Consider the following 6,895-nt stretch of genomic DNA (forward strand, 5'->3'; position numbering starts at 1 on the left):
CGCCCGCCGGTTAATTGGGGACCTGAACCCAGGCAACACCGCCAACCTCTGGCCCAGGAGGCTGTCCCGCCAACCGGCGAAAAATCCCGTTGCACGATTACCCTGTCGAAGTAAGAGACCGGATTGAAGCCGAGTAGACGTGCTCAGGGGGACCGGGAGCCCCTCCGTCCTCCGCGCCAGCATCCCACATTACCACTGTAAATACGGGGCTATGAGACCCGCACTTTGTTCTTAGAGGCGTCGACGGAGCATCTCAAATCCTTTCTAATTCCTCCTCTTTTTAGAACACCACCATGAAAAGGCAGAATAAGGAAAACGTATACTCAGCGGCGACCTCCTCCACCCTTACTGTGGATATGTGTAACATCAGGGGGCTTCACCACCTTGAGACGACATATTTGGCTTTCCTCATTTTGACGGAGACGCAAATATGGCCCTCGGGCTATACATCGTATTTAGATTACCCCGGCTACAGTATACAACATGCCTTTAGACGTCAAGCCTGGGTATGTTCGGGGTGATTTCTGCCGCCGCCGTCCCAGCTACGTTGAAGACAAGGACCTATCCTTATTTTGTGGGTGCGCATGGATATTAGGCCGCAGACCTGCATCTACGTGTGCCAATATAGGGTCTAAACCGGGAATGTTGAGACAACTCGATTATTCGAGCATGTCAGGAGTCGAGCAGTGGGCGACTGATGAAACGCTGCAGCAGTGTCCTTCGGCGGAACTGGTGATTCTACGTGACTTTAATACCCACCATATGTAGTTGCTGGGCCCGAATCATATACTTCGCCGGAAGAAATGCATAATATATGACTTCTGCTTGGGATATGGGCTCTCCCAGGCCATACCCAGTCATACTAGGGTACCTGATATCGAGATCCATACTGCACCTTTCTGGATCCTTTGCTGATCAACCATTCTGAAAACTACCAAGTGATGGTCAAGGCTCCTCTAGTATCTTCTGATCATTGCTTGATAAGTTCTTCTGTGCTCTTGTCGCGTCTCACGTGGGTTCAGGAGAAGTCTCCGGAGAAGTGACAAGTTTGGCACGACGGGTCACCTAAATTACGCAAATTACCTTTTCTGGGAATAAATCTCACGCAGAACTTTGGACGTTATGAATTTGTATGCAACTATCTGACTTACGCTGTGTTGTCCCTTAAAGTTTACTTACGCAGTGTCAGTTTTTTCGAAATAAACAGAGCTATTGGCTAGCTATCTCTTTTTTGATTGGCCAGAAAAAAGCGCGCAGGCATTCTTCATCCAATGGCATCAAAATGTCAAAACCATCAAAAAATGACTTTCGCACTGTTAGAACTTCATGGACGATATGTACTCTCAAAAACATTACCCTCCACAATCGGGTAGAAAAAATCGTCGACAACTCATCCAATATTATTATTTTTACTTAACGCAATCGACATCCTTTGTTTGTCTTATTCAAAACGCTGTCTGTTCTTTTGGTCTTAGATTTTACCGTATAATATCGGGTAGGTAATAAAGTAATAAGGAAAGCATTTTGAAAGCAATGTGTAAAATGAGAAGAATGTGTGTTTCCTTTACTCCGGAATGCGTAGTAATAAAACTGAGATTATTAAGATAAAGACGGCAACTATATTATACAAAATATACGTGTATTGTTTTCAGGAATTTAATCGACTTAAACATAAGGTACTTTAGTGATAGATCATCTACTAATAATACAAATCTATCTGGGTTCATATTTGTTTTAGATTATTTTTATGTAAGGGTAGGTTAGTCACGGTAGGGGCTTATAATTTCAATGTCCATATTTACACCAATTTATACGATTATCCTCGTTGGTGTGGCGGGTAGAATTATTGACAAGCACTTGTGATAGAATAATCTGTCTACCCTAATATAGGTGTCCAAAATGTAAACAAAGGTGTTGACCTATCAAGAAAATACGTTAGAAATTGTAGTATCCTATTTTTGTCGATATTAAAGTAATACAACAATAATAAAATAATAATCTAAATAAATTAAGATTAATTCACATTTTCTAATATTTATATCACTTCAATTTCGTCTCATACAGTAAGTAATAATAATAAAAAACAAAGTTTATGGTAGAAAATGAAAATGTGATAATGGTAACACAATCGGAATCCAAGACATTTCTTGTGCTGTCATTTAAGTTTCGTAACTGATATTATTCATTTTCGTGATTGTGATCGGAACTCGAATATTTTCTCGTTTACATAAAGCGTTTGTTAAATTGTGTATATTTGTTAAAATTTCGTTTTTTGTTGAGTTTGTTACAGTTTTTGTTTCTTGTTAATTTTGACAGTGACATTTCTTTGTTTACATTTTGGACACCTAATTATGAATCAGACTATAGGTACCTATAGTGCGTTCTTACACTAATCTTATTTTACTCGTATTTCCTGACACACGTAACTTTAGCACCGAATGTTTGCACTGTTAGTGTTTATATAAACTACTTGAGCATTGGATTAGAAATCAATCATAGATACAATTTGTATTGTATTTTGAGATAAAATGACTATGAGTACTTTTATGATGTATTTTAAAAGGCTTTAAAGGCCTGACCATAAGTACCTTCCATTGACCAATTAAACGTTTGTTAATCAAATACCATTAATAGATCATAAATATTTAATTTAAACTTTAAAATACGTACAATATTAGTTTAATATTAAAATTACTTAAATATATCAAACTTACTTACATTATTAAAGTTACTTAATTATAATTAAGAACACCAGCATGATCCGTAATAATATGGTCGGATGTCCATAGCCGACATCGGATACTCGACTTCCGGGAAGTAGATGTAAGGTGGGGACTGCGTTTTACCACCGCAGCCACAACCCTCGAAACAGATGTACAAGTCTTCACACATACTGCACGGGTTTTTGATATCCCGGTAACAGCTACATGCTGGGTATGTGTCCCACAAACATTGGTCGCACGGCAACGGGCTGGCGCAAATGGTTGGAATGTAATCCCAACCACACATCCCGTATTGGTCGTATGGCATCGGGTTACAAATGTTTGAACCATAGTCCCACCCATAAGTACAATACTGGTCGTACGAGCAAATGTTTGGACAACACTCCATACCATATTGCCATGATTGGTCGTAAGGGCTACAAATGTTTGGTTTACAAACCCCACATTGATTTGGCACGTCGTAGTAAATGTTGGAACATGAGGGGCAAATATTTGAGCACGTTGAACAAGGTACTATTTCGAAAGTAATATCGGAAAGGATTTGCTCCAACGCTAGGGTTATTGGATCGACCGTTCTCGCTGCATTGAAGGACAATATACTCTGAAAATGGAAACAATATTTCATGTTATTTGTTTGAAGATATAAACTTAACAAGTGATTTTCGTGTCCAATAGCAATATAGGTAAACGCACAGTCTATAAATGATTCACAAATATTTTAATGAATTCTTGTGTAAACATTATGCAAATGGATTAAGTTGCTTCCTGGATAAATAAAAATAATATTTTATTATGTAATGAAACTACATATTTAACAATAATGAATCGTTAGCACTAAGTCAGCGTGGTTCACCTAATTCTCATTTTTATATGATTTATTAAAATGAGAATTAGGTGAATAGATTTTAATAATTACACATACAAAGAAAATTAACTCAAAATAATGACACACATTATTTTCAACAAACGAATTAAATAACATGTTTTGATTTCACTTAATACAATGGACAAAATTTTATCTAGGGATAACACACTTTTCTTTACAAAAACGGCTACAAAATTACACTAAACGAAATTAAATTAAATTCGTCGCACCGCTTCGTTATGAAAAATAAATAATAGTTTAAAAAAACTAAAAAAATACACTTTTTATAGAAAATCCAACGAAAAGATAGAAAATATTTTTTTTTAAATTTGAATTAAGAATAGTGTAAATAAGATAAAAATATTTTTTATTGTAAAAAAAGCGTGGGGTGCATGGTGTCAATAGTTATAAATATTTTATTGATAGATATTGAGTAGAAGGATTATCATTTTGATAATATCTTAAAAAGCACCCCACGCTTTTTTTTACAATAAAAAATATTTTTATCTTATTTACACTATTCTTAATTCAAATTTAAAAAAAAATATTTTCTATCTTTTCGTTGGATTTTCTATAAAAAGTGTATTTTTTTAGTTTTTTTAAACTATTATTTATTTTTCATTTTTTGGTCGAATTTTTTATAAAAGCGTATTTTTTAGTTTTTTTAACTATTATTTATTTTTCATTTTTTAGTGATTATTTTAACGATTATTACGTAGCGTATTATCAAGTTTATCTTTCGAATCAGCATCAGCACCTTTGCTTAGCAGTGCAAAAATGAATATTGGGTCATTGTTTAACACAGCTGTATGAAGTGGTGTTTTACATTGGTGTTTATTTTTATTGTTAACGTGAAAATCCCAGAGGAGTTGTTGAATGACATCCGAATTGCCAATGCTAACTGCTTTCTTTCATAATTTATACCATATCCCAGGTCCTCTATCTTGGATAAAAGTAATCACGGAAAAAGGATGATAGAGCATCTTTTAAAAACAGGCGCTGATGGCAATACTCAAGAGAAAAACGGTCAACTGCTTTACATCTAGCCATTTCAAAAGGACGTCGTCCAATCATCGATTTAATATTACAGCATGATGATGTTAATATCAAAAATAATTATAGAATTTCTTCTCTTTGTGTTGCTGCTGCCTGCAGAGATTTTAAAACTGTTAGTAGTTTAATTAATTTTACAGCTCGAGTTAATAATATAAGTTGTGACTATGACGATGAGCTGAAATCATATATGCCTTTACATTTGGCAGCAAGAAATGGGAACAATGAAATAGTGGAAATCTTGTTAAAGGAAGGTGCAGATGTTGAAGTGCTGAATGAATAAGGATGATGAGACACCGCTTCATGATGCTATTAACAACGGACGCGTCGAAGTTGAGGTCAGGTCAGGTCAGGTCAGGTCAGGTCAGGTCAGGTCAGGTCAGGTCCGGCGAGCTTCCACTGCTAGGTGATGGAGGGAACTAGGATTTATTAGCGTTTCGAGCGCCGACCGCGAGTCACTGAAGAGCCCATAACTGGGGTGCCTGCCCCTTGCCGCCTCCTCCGTTGCCTTGCATATGGCCAGGAGTTCCGCCTGGTAGACCGTGCAGTACGATGACAGCTTTAAGCGAACAGACTTGGTCTCGGTCCCCCCATTCCATAAGGATAGGGCGGCCCCGACACCGTCTTCCGTCTTGCTGCCGTCGGTAAAGATCTTAACTGCTTGTGTGCCATTGATCTCTAGGTCTTGTCGGTCCACCAAGCTTTTGAACTCCAGGCTCATATGGCTTCCGGGGTGCGGAGTTTCCGCGTACCTCACTTTGCGTGGTTTAATTTGGTTTGTTTATTGTGCTTATTTTTTGAAAATGGCTGGCCGAAAAATTTTGAGTTTTTGCACACTGGTACCTACGATGATGAACTTTAATTTGGTGTAAGAAAAATTTTGTGTTGTCGATCTAGTTTAAGTGTAACTGCGTCCGAAAGAAAAGTTGGATTTTAATTTTGATTTTCTCGGTAAGTACCGGCTTGATTTTCGGTCAGGTCAGGTCAGGTCAGGTCAGGTCAGGTCAGGTCAGGTCAGGTCAGGTCAGGTCAGGTCAGGTCAGGTCAGGTCAGGTCAGGTCAGGTCAGGTCAGGTCAGGTCAGGTTAGGTTAGGTGATCGGCGCGCCTGGTAGATTCCTTTATTGGTCTTAACGCAGACCTTCCGGGTCTCAGGAAAACAAAAATCGCTGATCTTGATGATCCTAGTAAGGATAACGGGTCAGAATCTTTAAAATATTGAATTGTCATCGGTCCTTAATAAGTATGCCAAATTTCAAGTTAATCCGACGTTTTGAAGGGGGTTAAAATCATGTTCAAAGATTCCGTTACATACTAACATACCAACATACCAACATACATACGTCTGAAGCTAATAAAAGCGTATTAATGATACCTTACTTCAAAAAGACTGAATGTCAAATTACACATTTTTGCATTTTGCCTAAAATGTTTCAACAGGCGCTCGAATGTTTTGTAAATGTTTTGGTTATTACACTTCAAAGGCCGTTTTTGGAAAATATTCCGCAGTTAACTTCCCTTTAAATAAATAAAATTATTTATATTGTATCTGTGCAATAGCTTTATGTCAATGGTATTTATTAAACTGTGTATCATACGTATCTAATATTATTCGTCCAATTTTGAATTCTACTCGTATGAGCATATAAAAATGATACAGGATAGCGTTACATAGCTTAAATATTTCGAAATCGACACACTTTTCTTAACAAAAACATTTACATCACATTATTTATATTTTTCTCACTCCACTTCGTTTATAAACGACGCCTTACCTTAAAAAAACAGAAGAGCAAAATTGTTATTACGCGTTTCTGCATTTTGCTAAGAGGTTTTAACAGGCGCTTGAACGTTTACGATTGTTTTTCTTATTACACTTATTAAATGTTAAATTTGAAGGAAATTCTTCACATTACTTCCGTTTAAATAAACCCAGCTATTTATATAGGATTTTTGTGATAACATTTTGTCAAAGCATGTTGTGTAATAGTATTTCAAAAGGAGTTGTAGGTATGCTGTGTTAAGATAACGAAACAGTCAAATAACACGTAAACACATTCTCCAATGCCGGAATATGAATTGTGAATGATGAAATATATCAAATTCATTGGTAATTTTAAATTAGGAATACGATAACTTTACTTAGTGATAATGAATGAGAATAAATATTCAGTTTTAATTCGTTCTTTTAGAATAGCCTGATAATATTATTTTATTCGTGGAGAATATTACTAGCTTAGTGGTTTGAGTCCGGGT

Source organism: Epargyreus clarus, unplaced genomic scaffold, assembly GCF_041222505.1.
Source record: "Epargyreus clarus isolate Ecla_fem2 unplaced genomic scaffold, WU_Ecla_fem_2.2 ptg000014l, whole genome shotgun sequence".
NCBI classification, from domain to species: domain Eukaryota; kingdom Metazoa; phylum Arthropoda; class Insecta; order Lepidoptera; family Hesperiidae; genus Epargyreus; species Epargyreus clarus.